This window comes from Eucalyptus grandis, chromosome 10 (assembly GCF_016545825.1).
Source record: "Eucalyptus grandis isolate ANBG69807.140 chromosome 10, ASM1654582v1, whole genome shotgun sequence".
Taxonomy (NCBI): Eukaryota; Viridiplantae; Streptophyta; class Magnoliopsida; order Myrtales; family Myrtaceae; genus Eucalyptus; species Eucalyptus grandis.
Window position 1 is genome coordinate 10,318,825 of NC_052621.1, and position 13,046 is coordinate 10,331,870.

The window sequence follows — 13,046 nt, forward strand, 5'->3', positions numbered from 1 at the left end:
TCACAAAATTCTTCCTAATATGCTTAAAAAATAGAATTAGATTCTAACTTGATAGAAGTTAAGTTTGTAGAATCAATTCACGAGATCTAGATGATGGAGTTGTGGTCAATCAAATCTTAACTCTATCATAAACCAAATGAGGTTGCTTGAGAGCATAGGAATTATTTTTTATTATCTATTATCAATCATAAAATTTGGTTTATTTTTCATAAAAGAAAAAAATCCATTTCTTTGTATTTGAAAAACGAATACCTGGTCAATAACCTAGTACAAAGGTCAATTGGGACATACCTCAATCATTTTCGATTGATCTGCACTTGTCTTTGGAGATGATACCCCAGATAATCCATCTTGGAATTTCTCTTGCGGTGAGGTAGGTGGGGTTGAAATTTTAGGGTCTTCCATTTGAAAGAGAGGAGACAGTAGATGTAGAGAATAAAATGGTCAATATTTCAAAGAACGCAGTTAAATAGAGCCAAACAATTTTGCCTATTTATTATGTTGCACTAGTACATTTACATCAATGAAATCTCATGAAATTTAATTTACCTAAGTTGGCAGTCAAAAAAGATCATAAAAGCTAAATTGAATCGACCCTACTAAATTATAACCTTTTCATAAATGCAAAGCCAAATATAATCATTAGGTACACGAACCTACGTTATGTGTATTGCTTATTACAAAGGAAACTTCAAATGAGTTGGGGCAAGTGAAACTTGGAAAAACATATCCACTTTCGTGACTTTTAATTGATTTATGGAAAATACGATTATTTGAAATTATTTAGGCGCTTTTGCGGCACAGAGAGAGAGAGAGAGAGAGAGAGAGAGAGAGAGAGAGAGAGAGAGAGAGAGCCAAAGGAATTTTAGGAATGTAAACTAGCACCAGTTGATGTGTGATTAGAAATACTATAATCATAATTAACATTTAAGAGATTACCAAATTTTATGGATGTAAGTGGTCAAATGTAAAGAGGTCTCAGGACACGCATTGATCCTTATCTCTTATGCATTTCAAAATTCAAACCTCGAATGCTCATTAGACTAAAGAATTAAATGCCAGATTTTGCATTTTTGACTTCCATGAATGGCCTTGGCCTTTTATAGGGATCATTAAAACCGTAATCAGATCACGTTAACTACAATGAACGATGAATTTAGCCCGATCGTTTCAAATATCTAGCCACATCTTATTAGCAAATGAACTCCATTTTCGGTGCGACGAAAGGAACATACCCTTACTCCTACAAGTTTGGAATAAAATTTTATTATAGGCTTGATAAGAGTGAAGGAGATCACATGTTCGCTTGAAAAGCTAGTATGTATCTTGTTAATATTGGGATAATTGTCTAAAAATTCCTAAACCTAGGCCGTGTTTGGTTCAGCATTTCTAAGGGGCTTTGAGCCACCAAAGCCCCTTGGAAAAATTTTTGGTGCTTGGTTCAACATTTGGAGGTCTCCTTGGCCAAATGCTTGCCTTTGAAATGTTGAAAACCTAGAGCAGGTGGGGACCTTCTACTTCCTCTGGCCGGCCGGCGAGGCTCACCCTCGCTGGCCGGAGGCGAGGTCGAAGAGGTCAACCTCACTGGCCACTAGCAAGGGTGAGGCCTCGCCAAATCTGGCGAGGTCGGCCTCGCCAGCCAGCGGGCGAGGCGCCGGTTTGAGGCCCTCGCCAAGGTTGGGTGAGGCATGCAAGGGGCTGCGGCGGAGGCGTGGAGGGAGAGGATGAGGAGGAGGAGGAGGAGGCGGTGGAGCAGCTACGGAGATGCAAAGAGGGACCTCGCCTTGGTTGGGTGAGGCCTGCCGCCGGATCTGGTGAGGCTCGGCCCTCGCCAGATCCAACAGGGCAGCGCCCCTCTTCGCATCTCCGCAGCCACTCCGCCACCTCATCCTCCTCCTCCTCATCCTCTCCCTCCCCACCTCTGTCGCAGCCCTTGGCGATGGCAGCCTTGCCCAACCTTGGCGAGGGCTGAGCTCGCCGGATCTAGCGGGGCCTCGCCCTCGCCAGATCTGGCGGGGCCTTGCCCTCGTTGGCCCTTGCCTCCCGGTCGGCGGGGCGAGCCTCGCCGGCCCTCGCCTTTGGCTGGTGCCGGCCAGCGGAGGAAGAAGAAGGTGAGAAAAGAAAAAGAAAAAAGAAGAATTAAAAAATTGAAAATATATATTAAAAATTTGAAAAAAAATATTTAAAAATATTTAAAAATTGCAACATTCGTGTTCGCCACCAGTTGTCCCCCACCGGCGTCCACGTTAGCACCGACCGGCCAATTTTGACCGGATGAACTGAATTGGCACATTATAAAAGGTTTAGGACTAAATTGGCCAAAAAAAAAAATTATGACTAAATTGGCACAATTGCAATTGATTTAGGACTTTTGGTAATTCTCCCCATGATCATTCTTTCTCAATTCATTTGAAAGATAGTTATATTGCCATATCTATATTCTTTTTTTTTGTTGTTGGTAAAAGGTAATAATTATAATGAGGAAAGGCTAGATGCATATTCTTAGTTGTTTTAGAAAGTATTAAACAAGAATGACTCGTGAAGTTGTCCATACGAATGTCAATTCAAAAAGTCAAAAAATATCCACGACGATATTTATAGTTTATCATTTGATAATGAAATAGTGAATTGCAAAAAGTAACGATACCAATTAAAAGAAATAAGTTCCTTGTACATTGATAATGTTAATCATACAGAATCAACCATCTAAATAATTACAAAAGCTAATTAATTACCTAGAAGTGAATATAACTGGTAATAGTGCCTACAGTTGGAGAAAGATATTGTAAGTTAGGCCTCTTCTTAAGCCTCGTGTTGGATGCTCGATTGGTAATGGCCAATAAGCGTGCCTTTGGCACGATAACTGACACCCATATGGCTGTCTCTTCTGATCAGTATCCTAAAAGAATAGCCTATGATGCTGGTCTAAGCCTCCATGCCAAGGTTAGCGAGATGTCCGCGGCTCTTATTGGGCATGGTCTCGTACCAAATGAGAACCTGATGGGAATTTAAGCTGTTATTTGAGATACTCAACCTAATCACCTAGCCGAGTTCTATGTCAGTTCTATGTCACAAAAATGAATCCAGAAATGGTTTGTTTTCTAATGTGACAATTCCAGGAAAATATGGCAGCGGATACTTGAATAGTGGGAGACAAATGCCCCCATTACGTTCCCAATTTCGTTATTTCGACTCACCAGCTCCTATATTGATGACAACAATTTGAAGAGAGTCTTTAATCTCAATAAAGATTATAAGCCACCAAAAACAAATGGAAAGAAAACATAGGCTTTATTCCCATTCCACTTTCTCTATCCCCGGCTGACAAACAAGGCTTGATGATTCATAGTTCAATTTACAAAAGTTTCAAGAACAAATATCATCCAACAAGTTTGCTGTATGAAATGTAAATAAACTCGGTTACGATTGGATAAACCAAGTCAGATATTTGTGAAGAAACATTCGAACTAATGCATGTCATTTTATGCTCTTCCTTAAATCATGGATGCATGAGCTGGTGGAAAGTGATGGCTCTCTTTCTCAACTAATCAAAGCAATCTTCCCCTCAAGCAGATTTGCCTCTTGTAGGAGTCTCTTCATCACTAAATGCATCATCTTTGTTCTCACTTTGCTTGACTTCAAGGATTTCTCCCCTCAAGTTCGCTTTCTATAAAAAAAAAAAAAATCAAATAATCAAATAATTAGCATATATAAGGAGCTCATTTTTCTCTTAAGTTGTAAGATTTGCTTCAAAGGAATAACCTTGTGCCCCTGATCCACTACAGAAGAAGTTTGTGAGGTTGTTGTGCGATTCCTCCAAAAAACATTTAATGTTGGTTTCTGAATTTGTGTTTTCAACACCGGTATAGTCAACACTTCTGCTAGTGTCAAGTTGAGCATTCGGAAACTTCTCTGCATTAAAGATTTTAAATAACTTGGATGGAGGAATTTCTTCTTTCTTGGAAGACATATTTCTCTTCGATGAACCTTTTGATGCAGTACTAGGACCTTGCTCCTAAATTGGTATCCAAATGAAGTGTCACTAAATAAAAAATAACTAGTTCACATTTTACTTATTTAGGGTTTTGATAACTCACTTGTACAGAATGATTCCCTGATGTCTCCTTAGCAATGAAAGCCTCCATTATAAACTCAACAACCTCAATAGTTGAGCGAAACATCCTACTTGACTGTCCATGATGATAGAATTGCAAAGATAGTAGATTTTGTTAGCTTCATTATTGGATAAATTCCCAAAAATCATGGGCAAAGCTATTACTCATCAAAAGGTGTAAAGAAAGTTTGAGTACACTTAATAATAAAATAGGTGATAAAGTAAAAGTAAGATATTGTCGCGACCTCTTTTTTCCGGCGCCTGCAATCGGGTACGGGCGCCTAAGGAGGCTAATGGCTCGGCTGAATTTAGTTAGCCCAGACTCTCCCAAGTCCACCAATTCACGACTTTAATGGTTTAAATTTTTAACCTGTAAATTAATTTTAAAATGGAGTCGCCACTAATCAATTTGGGGTGGGTCGATTAGAAACCCAAGCGAAGTATCGGGAGAAATACTCGCTCCTGCGCAACCAGAGAAATTAGGATCGGGGACTTGATTACACTAGTTAATCACTAATGCCCTTTCGGTACCTAATCTTGTTTAAACCCTGAGGTTTTTGGATGTTTGAGGGATTTTTCCATGTATTTTGTGAAGAAAAAAACATTTTTCGGGTCTTTTTCTCATTTTTTTTGACATAAAAATCATTTTTTGGATTTTTGATCTTTTTCTGAAAATATAAATCATTTTTTTTGGCTTTTTCTGACTTTTTTTGGCTTTTTTGGGAAAATATGGACATTTTCGATTTTTTTGATTTTTGGAAAATAAATTATTTTTTTGATTTTTTTGATTTTATTTATTAAAATATTATTTTATATTAAAATATTAATATATTTTTAAACAATGACCCGGTCGGGTTCCCGGGTTGGGACCGACCCGGTTCGCAACCCACGAGACCCTGACGGGCCCGACTCGGATTTTTGATTGTTTTTCCCCCTTTTTTTAGAAAACAAGCCTGGCCCAAAAATAAACCCACTTCTCTTAGGCCCGTGCGAATTTAGTCCACGCGTGAAGGCCCAACCCGGGGAAACCCTACCCGGATGCCAATCCAGCCCGACTTGGCCGACAGCCGCGACCTCGTTTGCGGAACCCTACCCAGCCGCGACCCGCTACTACCCCGAGCTCGACCCGACGCCGCGCGCGCCTCGTTTTTGCTTGGACGCGGTGCCGATGGAGGAACCGAGGCGGCGGCTTGCGTCGACGACAGCGCGATGACGGTCTTCCACGGCGACGACGACTAGGGCGGCGACAACGGCGGCTGCTGGTTTCTCGAGAGGGAAGTGACGGCGAAGCTATGGCAATAGGCGGGACGGCGACCCGGGTTTCAAGCGAAAAAACAACGACATGCGGTGGGCGATACTTTTGTAGAGGGAGTACGGCGCGGGGCGTTGCTGGTCGGCGTCGGGGCCGTGGGCGCGGCGGTTTTCGTCGGTGGCGACTGAGCGATGACGACGGCGTCGAGGAGGGATCACAGCACGGCGGTGGACAAATCCGAGCCTCCCCCTTCTAATTTCCCTTCGCTCAGCCCCCTTCTTCGCAGATCTAACCCCTCGCGCTCGGATCTCTCTCACTCCGGCCAGATCCGAGCCTCCACCGGCCGGATCTAACCTCCTCGGACTCGCTCGCCGGCGGCCTCCCCCGAAGTCTCTCAGTGGGAGGTCAGCCGAGCTCGCGACCCGAGTTCTCTCTCGCTCGCTCTTCGATTCCTCCCCCGAAGTCTCTCAGTGGGAAGATCTCGGAGCTCGCTTGTGTCCTTCGACGATAGAAGTGCTCCGCTATTTATAGGCGAGGAGGTCCGGTCGACGGAGCTTCGACCGCCGGTCCCTTTTGCGCGCCGAGCGGTTCTCCTTGGCTGGATCGGTGTCCCATCCGACCTTATCCAGCGAAGTGTGCTCGGCATTGATGGCGCCTGAGATCTTATCCTCTCCGGCTGACGTCGGCCTACTCCCGTCGGCTGTAGGCCATCCTTCGCGCACGTCGTCGGCCATCGCGCGTGAGATGCAAGCAATTGAGGAATAAGAAGACAGGAGGAAGAAGAAGAGAGGGGGGCCCAGGCCAAAATTCAAGAAAACAAGGGCTGGGCCCTAGGCCCGCGCAAGGGAGAGAAAAAGAGGGGAGGGGCTGGGCTTTTGGTTTCTTTTGTTTTTTTCCTGCTTTTTTGGTTGTTTTTGTTATTTATTATTTATTATATGAAAAAAAGGAGAAATAAAAGAAAACAAGGCCTAATTAATAACTTAATCGAAATTTAGGTGTCAACCTTTTGCCCCCCTCTTTGAAGGTAAGTTCGCAGAGGTTGCATTCAAAGACAAACCTGATACCTAAATTTTGTCTACACATATGCAATAGATTATACTTTATTTGGGACCTATTATTCTATGCAGAAAAAGAGCAATACTAAGACAGATAAAAAGATACCTGTAGTTACTTACCGGGAGTGAGTGAAATAGGGTGTGAACCCCGAGTTTGGCAAGTATCAAGGCGTCATCTTACCTGGTGATATGAGGAGGTTGCTTTTCCAGGGCTCGAACTATTCTTCGGTCGCCTGCTAAAACAATCAATGATTTGTCTAGGACCCGAACATTTCTTCGGTCGCCTTGACGGGAAATTGCTTCTCCAGGACCCGAACCATTCTCCGGTCGCCTGTTAAAACAATCAATGATTTGTCTAGGACCCGAACCTTTCTTCGGTCGCCTGTTAAAGCAATCAATAGTTTGTCTAGGACCCTAACCTTTCTTCAGTCGCCTTGACGGGAAATTGCTCTTCCAGGACCCGAACCATTCTTCGGTCGCCTGTTGGAGCAATCAGAGGTTTGTCTAGGACCCAAACTTTTCTTCGGTCGCCTTGATGGGAGATGCTCCGACCTTTCTCAGGGCATCTATTTGTTGGGGGTGCCTGACCTCAATCAAGGACACCGGTTGGTACCCGACCTTTTCGGGAGATGCGCCGATCTTTATCGGGCATCGATTTGTGGGGTGTCTGACTTATGTCGGAGACACCAGTTGGAACCCGACCTTTCTCGGGAGATGCGCCGACCTTTCTCAGGGCATCGATTTGTGGGGTGTCTAACTTCTGTTGGAGACACCAGTTGGAACCCGACCTTTCTCGGGAGGATGCGCCGACCTTTCTCAGGGCATCGATTCTGGAAGATACTTGGACATTTACAGGTATATCAAAAAGTACCTGGATATTCACAAGTACTAACCTAAAGGATATTTGGGCCTTTGCAGGCGTCAAAATGGGTATTTGGCTGATCATAGGTATTGAATGGGTACTTGGGTGATCACAAGTATGAATTCTTGGGGGATACTTGGACCTTGACAAGCATCGAAGGGGTACTTGATAATGGGAAATATCAAGGACATACCTTGGATATTTGTGAAGGTGTCTCACCTCTTGGCAATTGGGAAATATCGAGGGCATACCTAGGATATTCGTGAAGGTCTCTCACCTCCTGGTAATTGGGAAATATCGAGGACGTACTTGGGATATTCGTGAAGGTCTCTCACCTCCTCCTCACCTCTGGTAATAATATCGAGGATGTACAGGATATTCATGAAGGTCTCTCACCTCCGGGTAGTTGGAATGTCGAGGACGTACCTTGGATATTCATGAAGGTCTCTCACCTCCTGTAATTGGGAATGTCGAGGACGTACATGGGATATTCATGAAGGTCTCTCACCTCCTGGTAATTGGGAATATCGAGGGCGTACCTGAGATATTCGTGAAGGTCTCTCGCCTCCTGGTAATTGGGAATATCGAGGACATACATGGGATATTCATGAAGGTCTCTCACCTCCTGGTAATTGGGAATATCGAGGATGTACAGGGATATTCATGAAGATCTCTCACCTCACTGGTAGGGAATATCGAGGGCGTGATATTCGTGAAGGTCTCTCACCTCCTGGTAATTGGGAAATATCGAGGGCGTACCTAGGATATTCATGAAGGTCTCTCACCTCCTGGTAACATAAACTTGAATGTAGCACGAGGCTTACCTGGATGGCCGCAGGCACTTAAAAGGGGTGGAACACCTGGATAGCCACAGGTGTACAAAGTACTGGTTGGAATATCGAGGACGTACATTGGATATTCATGAATGTCTCTCACCTCCTGGTAATTGGGAATATCGAGGACGTACCTGGGATATTCATGAAGGTCTCTCACCTCCTGGTAACATAAACTTGAATGTAGCACGAGGCTTACTTGGATGGCCGCAGGAACTTAAAAGGGGTGGAACACCTGGATAGCCACAGGTGTACAAAGTACTGGAATACTTGGATGAACACAAGTATTTAATGATACAACCCGGGACCACTCAGTTGGTCCAAGTGTAAGAAAGCATACCTGGGTAGGCGCAGGCACACAAAGCAATGGAATGCTTGAATAGCTGCTATTATTTGGGGACAACTTGGGCAAGTTGAGTGTCATGAAAAGGAAGTACTTGGACAACGGTGGGTACTTGATGATATGGGGATACCTAGACAGCAGTAGGTATTCCAAGAGATACTTGGTTAGTCACAAGTATCAATACTCTGGGGACAACTCGAACAAGTCGAGTGTCAGAAAAAGGGAGTATTCGAACGGTGGCCAGTACTCAAAGACAATGGGGATACCTAGACAGCAGTAGGTATTCAACGATAAAGGGATACTTGGTCAGTCACAAGTATCAATACTCTGGGGACAACTCGAATAGGTCAAGTGTCAGGAAAAGGGAGTATCCGAACGGTGGTCGGTACTCAAAGACAATAGGGATACCTAGACAGCAGTAGGCACCCAAACTCAAAGGACGACTCAAATAAGTTGAGTGTCAATAAGAGAGTACCTGGACAGTGATAGGTACCTTAAGACAAATGGGGATAGAGATATGCTTCAAATGAGGATAGAGATATGCTTACCTGGCAATATCTCTGATCTCTAAGAGTACGTATGCTATTTGCACAATATGCACACATGATTGTATATGCTGTAAATTCATGGGTTCAAATGTGATTTATGCATGACAATCTTGTCAGTTTTGTATCATTCGAATCCCATTGGGGAAGATTTTGAAAGACAGCCTTTATTCGGAATATAGATGTTTTGAGGATGCTAGATGAGGGACTTCCAGTCTGAAAGGACTTTCCGCTCACTCTCATGGAAAAGGCTATCCTGACCATTGATGCAGGATTTATAAGGATCACACTATCTCACTGTTATCATGTCAGTAGGGATCCGAGTATTCTCGCAAAAAGTACGACTTTACCAATGTAAGAGGTCTTTGTTGAAACTGTGATGAAGTCTTGGTTAGCGGCTCATCAAATGGGACCATCAAGGTCGGAGCCGATGGACGAAAATGCTGCACGATCATCTCCGGGATTGCAAGTCAAGAACCCTGTGAAAAGAGATGGAGTAATCTTGCTCGTACTTCTTCGAGCGATGCATATGCACATATGAAATCCTACGTTAATTGAAGTGCCCCTAGTCTAAAGAGACTTTTACAATGGGATGCAATGTAGGCTTGATTCGTGTGTAAAAGGGTGAGAGCTGGTGATTGCCTTGGCATTTGTCACCAGTCTTTCTTCTCACTGTCAAATGGAGGTTCTATGGACCACAACAACAACATTTTCTTGGCTGCATTTTTGACTTGGGGGCATTGGCCTTGCTTTTACTAGGCACACTGCTTTTTCATGCCCCTATTTCTATTCCAGTTCTTCATTTATGGGCATTGACCTTGCTTTTACTAGGTACACTGCTTTTTTATGCCCATGTTTTTTTTATTCTCGTTGCTTGAGAGCTGATCTTGACAAGTTTAATCGAAGCACCGTTATTAGACTCTTGAGTCTTCATCTTCAACCGGCACTCGAGCTATGACAATAACTTCGCTTTGTCTCGATGTGAGGGTAAAACTACAAACTCACTTGGGTTGTACAATGAATACAAGTGCGTAAAGAAAGAATTGCTCTTCATGACTCTAGGGCACTTAAATTAACGCGAGTGTTCATATGCAATAAAGACACTCGAAGATTGATGCAAGTGCAAGCAAGAAAATTTCTATCCCCTTTCTCACCTTGTGATGCTGACTTGCTTTCGACTTGCCCCAGTGTGGGGTGGTTCTTTAACGGGAGTATGAGAGAAGCTTCACCAATGTATGGGGCTCAATGGGGTGAGCGATGGAGTGCCTCTCACTATTTTGGTTATCGTACCATTTGTGAGAGAACTCTTTACCCTGCAGCCATGGAATCTTCTGCACTCATCTCACAAGTGTATAGATGAGGGATTGTGTATAGGATATGGCTTGCCTGTCATCATTCTAACACGCCTCATCCAGCATGCTCAATTAATCTTGTATTCTTCACTTAGCTGTCTATTCTAATAATTCTCAATGGAATCAGTGATTTAGACAGACAAAATCATCATGCAAAATCCATTTGGAAAAGACATGCAGCATTTTAAACATGAGAAAGTTTGTACTCTAAAAAAAAAAAATGGTTTTTGCTCAAAAAGACCTTGTTGACAGCTTTAAGGATTAGCAGAATGGTGTTTCCAAATATGTTAAATCTTGGATATCAAAAGGGCTATTCACAAAGGGGTGTCGATGATTGTCCCTATTGATTAGGAATATCACACATGAATGATCAGTCGGGGCTGGGAATCTGATCGGGCATCTCTGCTTTTGCCCCTGCAGAAGAGAAGATGTACAAGTAGATCAATTAGTCTGGCCAAAATCAAATGTGAGTTGAGGCCTGAAGATTTTCTGTCATTTGCTTTGGCGATTACTCAGGACGCCATTTCATTTAGGAGAGTTTGTCATGCCTCTCATTGATTTGTTATCCTTGTTTTTGACAGTCAAGTGATCCTACAACAAGACATGCTTCTCATTGATTTGTTATCCTTGCTTTTGACAATCAGGTGATCCTGCAACAAACAAGAGGGAATGTGTTAGTCATGAACTCTTTCAAGAGTTGAATAACTGGAATCGATACAACTTTACCCTTCACTGGTTTGCAGACGATTGGGTGAACCTGAAGTGAGATGGGGACACGAAGTCCTATGTCCCTTGCTTTGTTAAGTCAATTATTCTCTGAATTGGCTCCTGGATGACATGTCCTTCTTTACACGGAGTCAGGTGAATTCGATACGGGTCATTCTCATGAACCTCACTTGGCCAATATTGACCATCAAGTTTGGTTTTGATTCCCAATGTTTCCTGTCAATAGGGAAAATACGTCAAAAGCGAATTCAAAGAGTGGGGAGTATTGGAAACGATACCAAATTACTCTTCTCCAAAGTTTGTATTTGCTAATTCCTAGGGATATTTGAATGTCGATGACAGCCTTTTCGTCTTGACATAGTTTGACATTTCTTTCGATTGGCCTTCCTCACTCATGGCCATGTATGCATGATTGATGGTTGTCGATTTATCTTCAACGGCTTCCTTCTTTGGAATTTTTCTTTTGTCTTTGACTATATGGCCATTGGGCAAAGTCATGTACCTCAAGCTTCTATGGAATCTGAGATAGACAATCAAAATCTCCAATTCTTTGATGGCAATTACTTCTTGGGAGAGCATGCATCTGGAGCACGAAGTGAGTTTTTTAAGCCCTAAGCCATTGTCTGAATAGGGGTTAGAGATCGTTTCAACTTTTGGATTTTCTCCTGTTGATGAGCCAATTCAAAGAAAGAGAAAAGATCCATTTATTGTGCTTCTTGGCTTGTCAAAGCTGGAAATCTCATTGATGAAACCACATCATCCTGCCTTGAGCTATCATATTATGCATGCTTCAAGTTCAATAGTATGCCTGTGCCTATTACGTCCCATCCTTTGTCTCCTGTAGATAGAAGAGAGAGGACGTCATTTTCGACATTATGTTCATGGAATAGGACTTACCATTTTGAAATGGGATCTTTTCTGTTTGCCCCTGCTTTCTTGGAAGAGTGCTTTTGAACTTGGCGAGTTCACATGATGTGCCAGGTTCAAATGTCCCTTGGTCACACTAAGTCAAAGGGGATGATATTCTGAGACACGAAGTGAGTGAGTCAGAAAGACAAACATGATTAAATTTATCATCATTTTTGAAAGATTTTAGTGATGAAGTGTTTTTTGTTTTCAAAATATGTATTCGGGGGAGAAAAAGCATGAGGAAGCCCAGTCCTCGGTATTCTTCTTGGATGATAATTTTTCATGGTTGGATAGCATCACCGGGCTGGTTTAGGATACCGCCTCATGCTCTCAAAATATTTTCAACTTTATTTAATAGGTGGATTTACATTTTGGAAAAGTGTTTTCAAAAGTTAGTTCCTCAAGCGGAACCGATGTTGAAAATAAAAACAGCCAGACTTAAGAAAGAGGTACAAGTTCCCACGTAGGGGAATACGAAAGGAAATTAAAAAGGGTTCTACTCGAGCGGGCCTGCACCCATTTCCCCTTATGGTCCTTCATTGATGGTGTCCATGAAAAGGTCTCCAAACATGGTGGTCATGTCATCGGCTCTTCTTTCTTTGTTGCTAAGGGTGGCACTTCATTGCCTGAATAATACCCGGCCTTCACCAGCCCTTGATGAATGTTAGCGGTACGTGCTTCGACATTTCTGCTCTGACTGTCTTCAGAACTGAATACCGCATTTACTTTGTCGGTGTGATCAGGGAGCGAATTGGTCTGGAATGAGAAAGCTTTAGTGTCTAACAGGTTCTGGATTCGACTCTTGAGGGCGAAGCACTCATCAGTCGAGTGCCCCACTTCTCCCATGTGATAGTTGCATTTTTTGGATGGGTCATAGTTGGAGAAGCTTTCGGCATTTGGTCGCTTTGGCTCAGTCGAGAGGAGGTTCTTATTCCGGAGGATTGCCAAAACCTGTGATGGAGATCTAGGAAGTGAAGTGAATTGTCTCCTGTTGTTGTAGTGCTGGGGCGGTTGACGGCTGATGGTCTGTTGCTGTCTTGCACTTGTCTGAATTG